Source organism: Chenopodium album, chromosome 15, assembly GCF_948465745.1.
Source record: "Chenopodium album chromosome 15, dcCheAlbu1.1, whole genome shotgun sequence".
In the NCBI taxonomy this organism is placed as follows: domain Eukaryota; kingdom Viridiplantae; phylum Streptophyta; class Magnoliopsida; order Caryophyllales; family Amaranthaceae; genus Chenopodium; species Chenopodium album.
This window is the reverse complement of record NC_137848.1, coordinates 7,789,508-7,802,167: the sequence shown is the minus strand read 5'-3', so window position 1 is coordinate 7,802,167 and position 12,660 is coordinate 7,789,508. Positions and strand designations below refer to the sequence as shown.

The following is a 12,660-nucleotide window of genomic DNA, read 5'->3' as shown; positions in this document are numbered from 1 at the left end:
TAAACCCTCAATCCTAAACAACATATTGGTACAATTTGTTCAGCTTATATACCTTTTGTTCAATATGTATATAGGTTTAATAAAATCTTGATAATGCTTGATCAAATTATGCAAGATGTAATTATATAGATTCAACTTGACCACATCGGTATTTATTTGAATGGAACTTGAACTAAAACCAAGAATGATACAACTGGTTTCTTACCTTTAGGAAGATCAAATTAGGCTGTTTTCGTGTAATGTTTGATTTTGAACACCCATTTACACCCAATTGGTTTCTTACCTTTAGGAAGATCAACTATGTCCCAAGTATTATTCACCTCAAGAGCATGTAATTCCTTTTTCATATACTCAACCCAACCATGATGTGTAGAAGCTTGTTTGTATGTTCTAGGTTTAGTAATGTCTAGAGATTTACCAGCAAATGCTATATGAGAATCAGGAATGCTGCTAAAAAACACCAAATTACACCAATGAGATGTAGATGAGAATATGACATAATCATCAAAATGATTGGGTGTTTTCTTAGGTCTGTCAGAAATTCTAATAGGTAGCTGACTTGCTGGTGGATTGGTGTAGGGTAGAGAAATGTCTATGAGAGTGTTTTGTGGAGTAGAAGAAGAAGAACTAGAAGTAGAAGGAGAAGAGGAAGAAGAATCAAAAGTTGGAATAGGAATAGGAACAGGAACAGGAACAGGAATAGGTGTGGGAGGTGGGAAAGTAAAGGGATCATCAAAGAAATGAGAATATGTGGGATTAGGCATGAAAAACTGAAAGCTTGGAAGATTTGATGTTTCAGCATCTCTTAGATGAAAGGAAAAGTGTTTCTCATGAAATATAATGTCCCTAGAAACAGTAATCTTATTAGAACCTAGATGCAGAACTTTGTAAGCCTTCTGGCCTACAGGATATCCCAAGAAAACACATGCATCAGCTCTTGGATCTAATTTTGTCCTATGAGTTTTACTTGTAGACACATAACACAAACATCCAAATACCTTGAGATGGTTTACATCTTGTGACACATGAAAGAGTTTTTCATAAGGTGAGACATTCTTAAGAACAAACAAGTTATTCTATTGATAAGTTGAGTAGCACAAAGAATACAATCACCCCAATATTTGATTGGCAATTTGGATTGAAGAATAAGGCCCTAGTTGTCTCTAACAAATGTTTGTGTTTTCTCTCCCCCGTTTTGCTGTAGGGTATCACTATAGCTCCTATGGTGTTCAATACCATTTTTGTCAAAGAAACTAAGTGTAGGACCTAGGACCTTATGTCAATTCTTTTGCATTATCACTTTTTTATGCACATAATGGCTACACCAAATTGATTCTTTACATATGCATCAAAACCTTCAAGTATAGGAACAACATCAAAATTAAATTTAATGAACTTAACCCATGTCATCCAAGTAAAATCATCAACAATAGTAACAAACATTTTACAACCAGTATGAGTCTGATGAAGAAGAGGTCCCCAAATGTCAACATGAATCAATGTAAAAGGTATACTAGTCTTTATTTCACTTACAGGGAAAGATGAACTATGTTGCCTTGCCTTAGGACAAATTTGACAAACAACATCATCTACATTTTTACATCTTATGTCAGGAAAGACAAACTAAAGCATTAAATGGCATATGACCAAACCTGAGATGCCACAGTTTGGCTTCTGCAGTACTACAACTCAAAGACATTTTATCATGAGAAATAGTGGAAGCTACATGCTTATTACTATTTACAAGCATGGAAGAATCACCAATTTGTGAAATCACTCTAGCATCAAAACCTTGATCTACAAAATACAATCCTAAGCACAATTTACCAAGAGCAATCTCTTGAGTCTGGGAATGCTTCTGTATTAAACAAGTATCACTAGTGAACTTAACAGAACAATGATTATCTAAGAACAACTTATGTACTGATATCAAGTTTGTAATACCCTGTATTTTCATACGTATTTTCTAATTAATTAATTAGGAATTATTTTATAAAAAGGGTATTTTAGTAAATTTATTATTTGAAGCCAAAATGATATTTGAATTTTGGCGCCAAAAGTATTTTGAAAACTAATCATTATTTTGGATAAGATTTATTATCCATTTACCTTATTTTAAAAACCGGATTATTTACATATTTCGGATGTTTTAATTAAAGCAAATTAATATTTTATTAATTATTTAATATGGCCGAAAATTCCCAATAATTAGCTAGGGATTTCGGATTTTCCATGTATGGAAAATCTGATTTTTCTTGGTTATTTATTGGTGAATAATTGGTAATTAATTAATTAATTATTTAGTTATTTATTCAATATTATTTATACAATTATTTTATTCCTTAAAATCGAGAAAAATCTTTCTAAATAATCCTAGAGAAATCTGAAATTTTGAGCTATGGTATGCTCAATATTTTCGGCCCTCTTGAATTATTTTAGGGGAATTTATTTTGGTAAAATTATATTTTAAATTATCTCCCAAAATCTCTTATTTTCCTTAATTCTATTTCTCTATCTTTTTAATATTTGATCATCAAATTCTCTTGCCTTTTATTCTTCTTAATTATTCCCCAAGTAATTCCAATTTCCTTATTATTTTTCATGACAAACATACCTTCCATATTTAATTATACACAATCACCTTAATATCAAAACCTTCCTGTAGACACCCATTTGTGTCTCCCCAAAACCAAACCCAGTGATGAATGCCTTGCACGTTGTGTTGTTATCGAATTAGGTAAAAATGATTCGAAAGCCAAGTGTTGCGGTTTAGTTTTAATTAAATTCTTTTCTCTCTGCTTTTGAAAATGACTTTATTTATTTGAAAACGTCCAATTCAGTTTATTTTGGTCCATGATAAGGGTCCAATAATGGTGTAGATGGATGGGGCTCGAAGAGACCTTTCCAACGATATATTATAAGCCCGATTCCGATGAATATTGAGGAAGTTATGGCCAAAATTCTAAACTGGGCCCGGTTATTTATTTTAATACGGCCCAATGATCTAGAGGAGGGCCCAATATTAATTATTATTCCTAAAATTATTAGGATTAATTATAGTTTTCTAGGAGTTTCTAGAAAGTTCCTTTTAATTCTAATATTGTTAGATTTAATAATTAATTATCTTTAAAAGATTTTTATTTGGAATAAAATATTGTTTTGTTATCTTAAAAGTATGTATTTTATCTTCTGTACGGATTCCGTAGATCAAGTTGATTAAATATCGGATTCCGCGTGAAGAAAAACGCGCTAATACAGGCTGTCGCCAAACGACAAGTCTGTCGCCGCGCGACAGAGTCAATTCCTGGCGACAGCGTGGAGTTTTATTCCTTATCAAATTCTATGTTTTTTCGGATTATTTTTCATTATAAATAGGGTCCGAATTCCTGTTTTCAGAAATCATTCACAATCATCAACTCTTTCTCAATTCTCTCTATTCCCTCTCAAGAATTACTTAATTCTTTTCTTTCTCTTTCTAAACCAACAACCTTTTTTCAAAATACAATATTCCGCATTCACAAGACTTAGAGTCTCTTAGCCAAGTTCGAAGTTGCCTTCGCCCTAGACGTGCAAGGTTGATATTTTCTGAGGGTTTGGTCCAAAACTAGTCTAAACTTTATTTAATTTGATTTCAATTTAATTCTTTAATTCTTTAATTATCCTTTATTACTTTCATTGAAGTTTACTAACTTGTGTATTTTGTTATTAGAAAGAGGTACGAGGCTTCAAAGTATGTTATCTTATTACTCTCTTTCAATGTAGAAAGCATGTTTATTATTGATTAATATTCCTAGTATCATGTTAGGATGTTATTTATGCTTTCTAGAATCATGTTTAGGGTGCTTTTATCCTTTCTAATATCATGTTAGTGCCATGTTAGGTTTAAAGCTTTGATCTTTATTGTTTAGTGACATGCTAGGATTTGTTATTAATCTTGTTAGTATCATGCCTAGGATCTTGCTATTATTATTGAGCTTTATTATGCCTTATCATGCTATTATCATTATTGTTTATCCTTTATGTTGCTTGATATATTTTATTGTTATTGCTTGATCACGCCTTTTATGCAGGTTTAAAGGGAATTTGTACTTGAAATCATGCTTAATAAGATAATTAATAATTTGGTTTAGGCTAATGTGATTTTAATTCAAGTGATCGCCAATAATAGTATTATTTGTGCATTAATATTCAACCAACATAGATTAAACAGGTTAGGTTTAATATAATGTTTGTATCTTATTCGAAAAGCGCACATGAATACGAGCAGAACAAAGTAGAGGCCTATTTTATAGGGTGGGTCCTTTCTTTTGTAGATTGGATTCGTACCCTCATCCCCGGACCCTGTTTGGTTCAAGACCTTATGGAGTAGTTGATGGTCCTTTTGGATTGTCTTTTGGGTTTACAAGTTCCTAAAACTTGTTGGCGACTCTTTTTGCTATTTTTCTTTCCCTTTGGAACGCCACCGTACTTTAGTGTATGATCACAGTGGGGTTCAAGTTTGGGATCATAATGCTTGAAATATTCCCTACAGTTTTTGGCGACTCCACTGGGGAGGATTTCTATTTATATTCCTGAAATTTATTAAATTTTGGCAATTATTTAGAATGAGCGGATGAGACTTGAAAAATTCTAAGTATTTCATGTGCGTGATTTGATTAACATTATTGTCATATGCATTAAAAGGTCCTCATGGGAGTACCCCATGAGTCAATCCATAGGAATTTTACACGTAGGAAATTTGGGAAATATCTTTCATGACTAGAATCGAAAAGATGATGCGAAATCTGGAAAATTCGAAGAACACAGAAACTTGCCAAGGCATGTAGGAATTAGCGTCGAGAAAACAGGGCTTGTCGCCCGTAAAAAGTTTCTGTCGCCTGGCGACAGTTCTGTCGCCTGGCGACATAAGCTTTTTTGCGGCGACAGTCCCTGTAGTCTGGCGCCAAGTTCTTCCAATACCGAGCCAGGGGTCTGCCTTCTTGCTTTGACCATTTCTAGTGTTGTTGGCTCGATTTTGCTTATTGATTGAGTCATTTTCTCACTTTTCTGAACCCATATGTGTTCTACATATGGAAATAACCCTCTGGGGGTTCCTGCTTCACCTGCCCAATGGAATATCCCACGATCATGTGCAAAGTTCAGATTTGGGTATGTGTAATGTTTGTGAATCCACCAAACCATGGAGTCGAGTCCGAGTTCATCTCGCACTCGCGGAATCCTGTCCATTCGCTCCAACCCTCCCGGTAGGCTTGTGTGCAATGCATATGGATTCTTAACCATGGACCTTTTTTTGACTTAACCCATATCCTCGAACTTTAGAGAACTAGAGCCATGGTTAGGTTGCAAACTCATCTTGTGACTATGTGAACTACTTGTGCACCCTTGCTTGAATTTATTATATATGTGCTAACCGTTTGTTTGACCTGTGATTAAGACTAAATAAATTGACTAATGACTAAAAGGACTTTGTCTAATTAATTAATTTTGAATTAATTAAAGGCTAATAAATTAATCGATTCGACCTAGTACGACTTTAGGCATGTCCATTTAGAGTAAAATTACTGGAAACAGTCCAGATTAATGTTCCAGCAATGGCGCAGGAATTTGGACTGTGGCGCTGCAGTCTAGTGTCTGTCGCCTGGCGACAATTTTGTCGTCTGGCGACAGGCTCTAAACTGTGGCGACAGTCCTGTTGTTTTAGCGACAGTCCAGTTTCTTTTGCTCAAGTCATCACGATGAGTCTAATTAACAGTCTACTAATCGGTTTACTCAGTTTGTTAATGGTTCAAACCATGTTTAAGTCTTTAATTGAGTTTAGGCACTTAAAGTCCCATGGTCATACACTAGTAGTCAAAGCATGTCACTCACATACACATAAAGCACACACATAACATGTTTGTCACATTATGACCATGTCTAGAGAGTCTTAAATGCGTGTTTTCCGTCATTTTTTTTAGGGGGGTAAGTCGGATATTAATCCTCCAATTTTTTAAATTCCCTTAAAATATACACCCCATTTTTTCACTTTTTCTTTTAAGTCTTTTAAACATAAAGTCAAATCAATTAGAGTCAAATATTAAAACAAATATGGTTTAAATTACAGCGCGTGGTCAAGAAAGGAAGGGCGTTTAATCAAAGACAACACTTTCGTTCAAGTTTTACTTTTCGATAAACCACTCGGTAGGAAAAGGAAAGCTAAGAAGGCAATGGCTAGTCAAGAAGAACTTAATGAAGTCAAGGGACAGGTAGCCAACTTGGCTGAAATGCTGCAAAACTTATCGCTGCAAATAAGTAATCCTGAAAAAAAAAAACAAATGGACCTAATCCAGGAAAGCTTGGGCAAACTGTCCAGCGACTTTAGATTTCAAGAGATTAGCTCCCAAGGGGTCTCGGTGGATAAGGACCTTCTTCCACAAAAGTTCAATCCCAACGACATCCCTAATTCAAGGCTATGGACAATCCTTATTTTCATTTAAGAGCTTTTGAAACTGTAATGAGTATTAAGGGGATAGATAGAAAAGCATTTCATTCTGTATTTTCATTATCCTTAGAAGCTGTATGTCAACAGTGGTACTTTTCACTTGATAAAGAAAAGACCTCTAGTTGGGAATCCATTGTGAGCGCTTTCATTGAAAGGTATAAATGCAATATACAAGTTGAAACCGATCATAGGGAATTAGAAATGCTGAAACAAAAAGAAAACGAGGGTTTTACCTCCTTCTTCAATAAATGGAGGGAAACCACTGCAAAAATGGTTGAAGTGCCTAGTGAAAAGGAATCTGTTAGAATGTTCATTAAAAACCTCCAAAAAAAATATTCTAAGCATCTCAAATATCAAAACAACTTGAATACTTTCAAAGCGGTATATGACATTGGAATTAACATTGAAGATGACCTTGCTAAACAGAAAATTGCTAATAACAACTCAAGTAGTGGCTGGAAAAATAAGAAGAACGACAATCCTTCTTCATCCAAATCTACCCACTCAAATAATGTTAGCACTTTTCCTCTTAATGAAGTATTGGCAATGAATAATAATAAAGGACAAAAGAAACCATTTAGGAAGAATTATACTCCTATTGGTATGAGTTATGACACCGCATTTGATCGCTTACATGCAAAAGGTCTTATAACTCCTATTGGACCATTCGGGGACCCACCTGTCGAAAGGAGAACGGCTAGCTGGAACCCAAATGAACATTGCAAATATCACCAAGGTAGGGGTCATCCTACAGAGAATTGTTGGAGATTAAAGGAAGCCATTCAAGATTTGATTGATAGTAACAAGCTCCCATTACCTCCTGCAAGTAAGAAGCCAAGTATCAATACTGCACCGCTATCGGATTCTTTGGCTATTTCTGACGAAGAAAACCAAGAGGATCCATCTAGTCTCATAGAACCTATCGAGACCATTGAAGAAGAAATCTTCGAATATGCTCTCGAATTCTCCGATCAGGAACCCGCAACTAAGCAAGAAGTATTAGCATTGACATTAATACTTTCGGAATTGAAAGAATTAATCTCACAAACCTTCGAGGCTATAAAAGAGAAAAATGAGTTGCTTAAAAATAAACCTCCACTTAAGCAGAAGAAACCATTTTCTCTCCAAGTAATTGACACTCCCAAAACGAACAATAGGAAATATACTCCAATAGGGACATCATACACAAACATGTTCAAGATGCTCTTTGAGAATGGAAAAATCCAACCTCTCGAGCCAAGACCATTTGAATCGCTGAAAAGGACCGACAAATATTATTGTGCATATCATCAATCAGGAGGACATACAATAGAGCAATGCTTCAAGTTTAAAGACTTGGTTCAACGTTTGATTGATGAGAAAAAGTTAGTTCGACTTCCACAAGATGCCATGATTAATGGAGTATGGGACAGTGATGATGAAGATGTTTACCTTAAAGACATTGAAGAAACTCCTCTATCAACAATATACCCAGTAAGTGACATTTGGGACGAGGAGGATTCACCCATAGATGTCCTCACTAGGTCCGGGAGAATACAACCTCCCATTTCAACACAACCCATACCTTCTATTCAGCAAATTCCCGTGCCTATTATAGAAGACAATGATGTTGTCAAACAGCTAAAAAAGATTAAAGTAGAAATGAATGTATGGAAACTTTTAGCCACATCTCGAGAACATAGAGTCGCAGTCATGGATGCACTGGCTAAGGTAGGCATAGATTCGGACACCACTCCTGAGGGACTTGCAAACTTTCTCACGAGCGATCTCCCAAGTCCAATTAATTTGATCACTTTTTCGGATAAAGATCTACCACCGGAAGGTGACAAACACAATAAAGCTCTAAACCTCACAGTCATATGCAAAAGAATGAATGTCCCTATGACTCTTGTGGATAACGGTTCAGCAATTAAAGTGTGCCCACTTAGAACCGCGAGAATGTTAGGAATAAGAGATGAGGATTTATCCCCGTCAACCCAAGGAATTAGAGCCTATGATAATTCACGTCGTCAAGCATTAGGGACGATCACCATGAATGTAACAGCAGGCGCAATTGAACATGCTACTACATTTCAAGTAGTAGATATCAAGGAATCTTTTAACTTACTATTAGGACGCCCTTGGCTTCATGATTTAAAGGCCGTCCCTTCGTCTCTTCATCAACAAGTAAAGGCCATAGTTGGAGGCATTCCAATAACCATTGATGCTTCATCTATGAGGATTAAAACAGTAGAAAATCCACTAATTAATGTGGAGCACGACGAAAATGATGAAGATTTGTGGGGCTTAAGCGAAGAGGTCTCCTTAATAGAGGAAGATGAAAGGACCCCTCTTCATTATGACCTCCACTCAAACATGATAACAAATGCTATCCTAAGAAAACAAGGACACTTTCCTGGAATGACTCTAGGAAAGAAGAAAGGAGTAGCTAAACACATGGGCTTACCTGGCCTCCATAAATTGGATACTTTCGGACTTGGTTTTGAACCAACCCGCGAAGACCTTAAACGAGCCCAGGAAAAATCAAAAGCACGAAGAAATGCCCGCATACAAAAAAAGGAAATACCCATGGATCAATATCCTCTCACTTTAAACGGGCAATTTATAAGAGAAGGAGAGGATTACCCTTGTCACGAATTTCCTGAACCTTTTGTTGTGAATGGTATAAGACAGCCTGGATTCGAAATCTTTTTGGATTGTTATTTCCTAGACGGGATCCCAGCTCCAATACATAAGGTAAAGGCACCCCCTTGCTTCGGCTTTAATGTCATGGGACTCCTCTTTGGAAGGGAAAAGAACGAATCAAGATATGCGGAAGATGATTCTTCACTTATCCAAGCGGTTCTCCAAAGCGAAAATTTCGATCCCTCCGAACTTATCACTCCAATAGAAGATCAAGAGCGTGGATGGCGCAAGACAGTGAAGATAGTTACTATAAATGGAAGGAAGATTTCATAACTACCGGGCAAGGACCAATATTCGAAGAGTCGTCTGAGTCAGAGTCTGAGTTAGAGTCTTCCCTCATCGAGTCTTCTAAGTCTTTAGTTATAGCACCTTCACCTTCTTTTTCTACTCCTAGGATAGTTAGCAATCAAGTCCCGACGGACATCTCTTTATTTGATGTAATGACTTCTGAGTTTAATAATATGTCTTCTTCCCCTTATTCCTCTTGTTTTTCTTTATCTAAAGATGACGAGCATTGCTTAACTAATGATGAAAATGACAAAGAAATAATTAAAGCAATGGAAACACTTGAAAATAAGACACCAATAATTGAGGATATAGAAACGGTTGATATCTCAAAAGATTCAACCATTAAAAGAGAAGTTAAAATCGGACTGACGCTAAACAAAGAAGAAAGAACCGATTTAATTAATCTACTCAAAGAATTTATCGATGTATTTGCTTGGTCATACGAAGATATGCCAGGCATTAATAGAGAAATAGCTCAACACACTATACCATTAATTCCAGGAATGAAACCGGTAAAACAAAAGTTACGTCGAATGAAACCCGACGTGGCCCTCAAAATAAAAGAAGAAGTACAAAAACAAATAACTGCAGGTTTTATCCGGGTATCCAAATACCCCGAATGGGTCGCCAATGTTGTCCCGGTTCCAAAAAAAGATGGTAGAGTTCAAATGTGTGTCGACTATCGAGATTTAAATAAGGCAAGTCCAAAGGACGACTTCCCTTTGCCACACATCGATATTTTGGTAGATAACACAACAAACCATGCACTTCTCTCATTTATGGATGGATACGCAGGATACAATCAAATCCTCATGGCCGAAGAAGATATGGAGAAAACAACATTCATAACGCCTTGGGGTACTTATTGCTATACGGTAATGCCATTTGGGTTAAAAAACACGGGTGCTACTTACCAACGAGCAGCAACTGCCCTACTCCATGATATGATGCATAAAGAAGTGGAGGTCTATGTGGATGACATGATTGTGAAATCAAAAGACCGCCAAGGACACCCAATAGCCTTAAAGAAATTCTTTGAAAGATTAAGAAAATACAACATGAGGTTAAACCCCTCTAAATGTGCTTTTGGAGTTACCTCAGGGAAACTCTTGGGTTATGTCATAAGCTCTAGAGGAATAGAGATAGATTCCACCAAAATTAAAGCAATTATGTCCATGCCACCGCCCAGAACCGAAAAGCAAATTCGAGGATTTATTGGCCGGTTGCAATACATAAGTAGGTTCATATCCAAGTTAACCACAATATGTGAACCAATATTCAAAAAGCTCAAGAAAAACGTACCAATCATATGGGACGATGAGTGTCAAAAAGCCTTTGAGAAGATCAAAGCCTATCTCGCGAATCCTCCCGTATTAGCCCCAGCACTCCATGGAATACCCTTAAGACTATACTTAACCGTCACAAAGGAAACAATGGGAGCTATGCTCGCACAAGAGGTAGAAAGCAAAGAAAATGCTATTTACTACTTAAGTAAGAAAATGCTCGAATATGAAACACGCTACACACCATTGGAAAAGCTGTGCCTCGCGTTGGTATAGGCCACAACTAAATTGAGACATTACATGCTCGTGCATACCATTTACGTAGTCTCACGAATGGATCCCCTCAAATACCTATTCGAAAAATCTACACTTAATGGACGAATCTCAAGATGGATAGTAAATTTGGCCCAATTCGACATAAGGTTTATGCCTCAAAAAGCAATTAAAGGATCAGTGGTCTCGGATTTTCTAGCAGATTTCCCAATAGAAGATTTAACACCCTTACAAGAGAATGAATTCCCGGACGAAAATTTAATGATGACAGAGGATGATACATGGACTCTATATTTTGATGGAGCCTCAAACCAAAAAGGGTGCGGCGTAGGAGTCTTATTAGTATCACCTAAGGAAGAACATGTCCCTATATCCATCAAATTAGATTTCGACGTCACCAACAACGCAGCTGAATATGAAGCATGCGTGGTAGGCCTCGAAACCGCTTTAGCCCTAGGCGTAAAGAAACTCCGAATATTTGGAGATTCATCCTTAATTATTAATCAAATCTCCAAAAGATAAAAGGTTAGGAGTGAAAGTTTAGCTCCTTACCAAACATATTTGGAAACTCTCACCGATCAATTGGAAAAAGTGGAATACACTTACCTACCTAGAGAGGAAAATCAATTCGCCGACGCCTTGGCAAGGCTAGCCTCAATGGTTAGAATACCTAAGGAAATCAGGCAACCTTTAACCATAGAAAAAAGGCATAAACCAGCATACATTCAGGCCATAGAAGACGACGAAGTAATTCAAGAAGAAGAACCAGAGGAAGAACCATGGTTCGTAGATATATTGAATTATGTCACCAAAGGAGAATATCCTCCTCATGCTGACAAAAGAGCAAAAAGAGCATTAAGACTCTTAGCTTCCCAATTTGTACTCATAGGAAATGAACTACACAAAAGGGTACCTAAGGGACGAGCTCTATTATGTGTAGGCAAAAAAGATGCTCAAAGGGCTATGAGAGTAATCCATGAGGGTATATGCGGAACACATGTTAACGGCAAAATGCTAGTCCAAAAGATAATGCGAGAAGGATATTACTGGACTACCATGAATAAAGATTGTCATCAATATGTAAAAAGATGTCCAAAATGTCAAATTTATGCAAATTTGCAACATATCCCACCATCTCTTCTCTACACCTACACTTCACCATGGCCTTTCTCTACATGGGGAATAGACATAATTGGAAAGATTACACCTCCCGGAACAGGAGGCCATGAATACATCTTGGTTGCAATAGATTACTTCACAAAGTGGGTGGAAGCACAATCATATGCTAAACTCACCGCCAAGCATGTAGCACTCTTTATCGAAAGAAACATAATTTGTCGATACGGAGTTCCACATGAAATGATAAGTGACAATGGAACTCACTTTCAAGCAGAATGTGAAGAATTGCTACAAAAGTATGGTATTCAACATCACCATTCTTCCCCGTATAGACCTCAAGCAAATGGAGCAGTTGAGGCCGCTAATAAGAATTTGAAAACAATCATTGAGAAAATGACTGAAAATTATAAAGATTGGCCTGACAAACTTCACTTCGCACTGTGGGGTTATCGCACGTCAATCCGAACATCAACAGGAAATACGCCATTCAACTTAGTATATGGAATGGATGCCGTACAACCTGTAGAGTTA

The 12,660-nt window shown here is 36.7% G+C and overlaps 1 pseudogene; it reads right to left on the bottom strand.

Moving 5' to 3' along the window:
* The window catches only part of LOC145582844 (WAT1-related protein At3g28050-like), a 50,171-nt pseudogene that overhangs the window by 11,188 nt on the left and 26,323 nt on the right, over nucleotides 1-12,660 (bottom strand).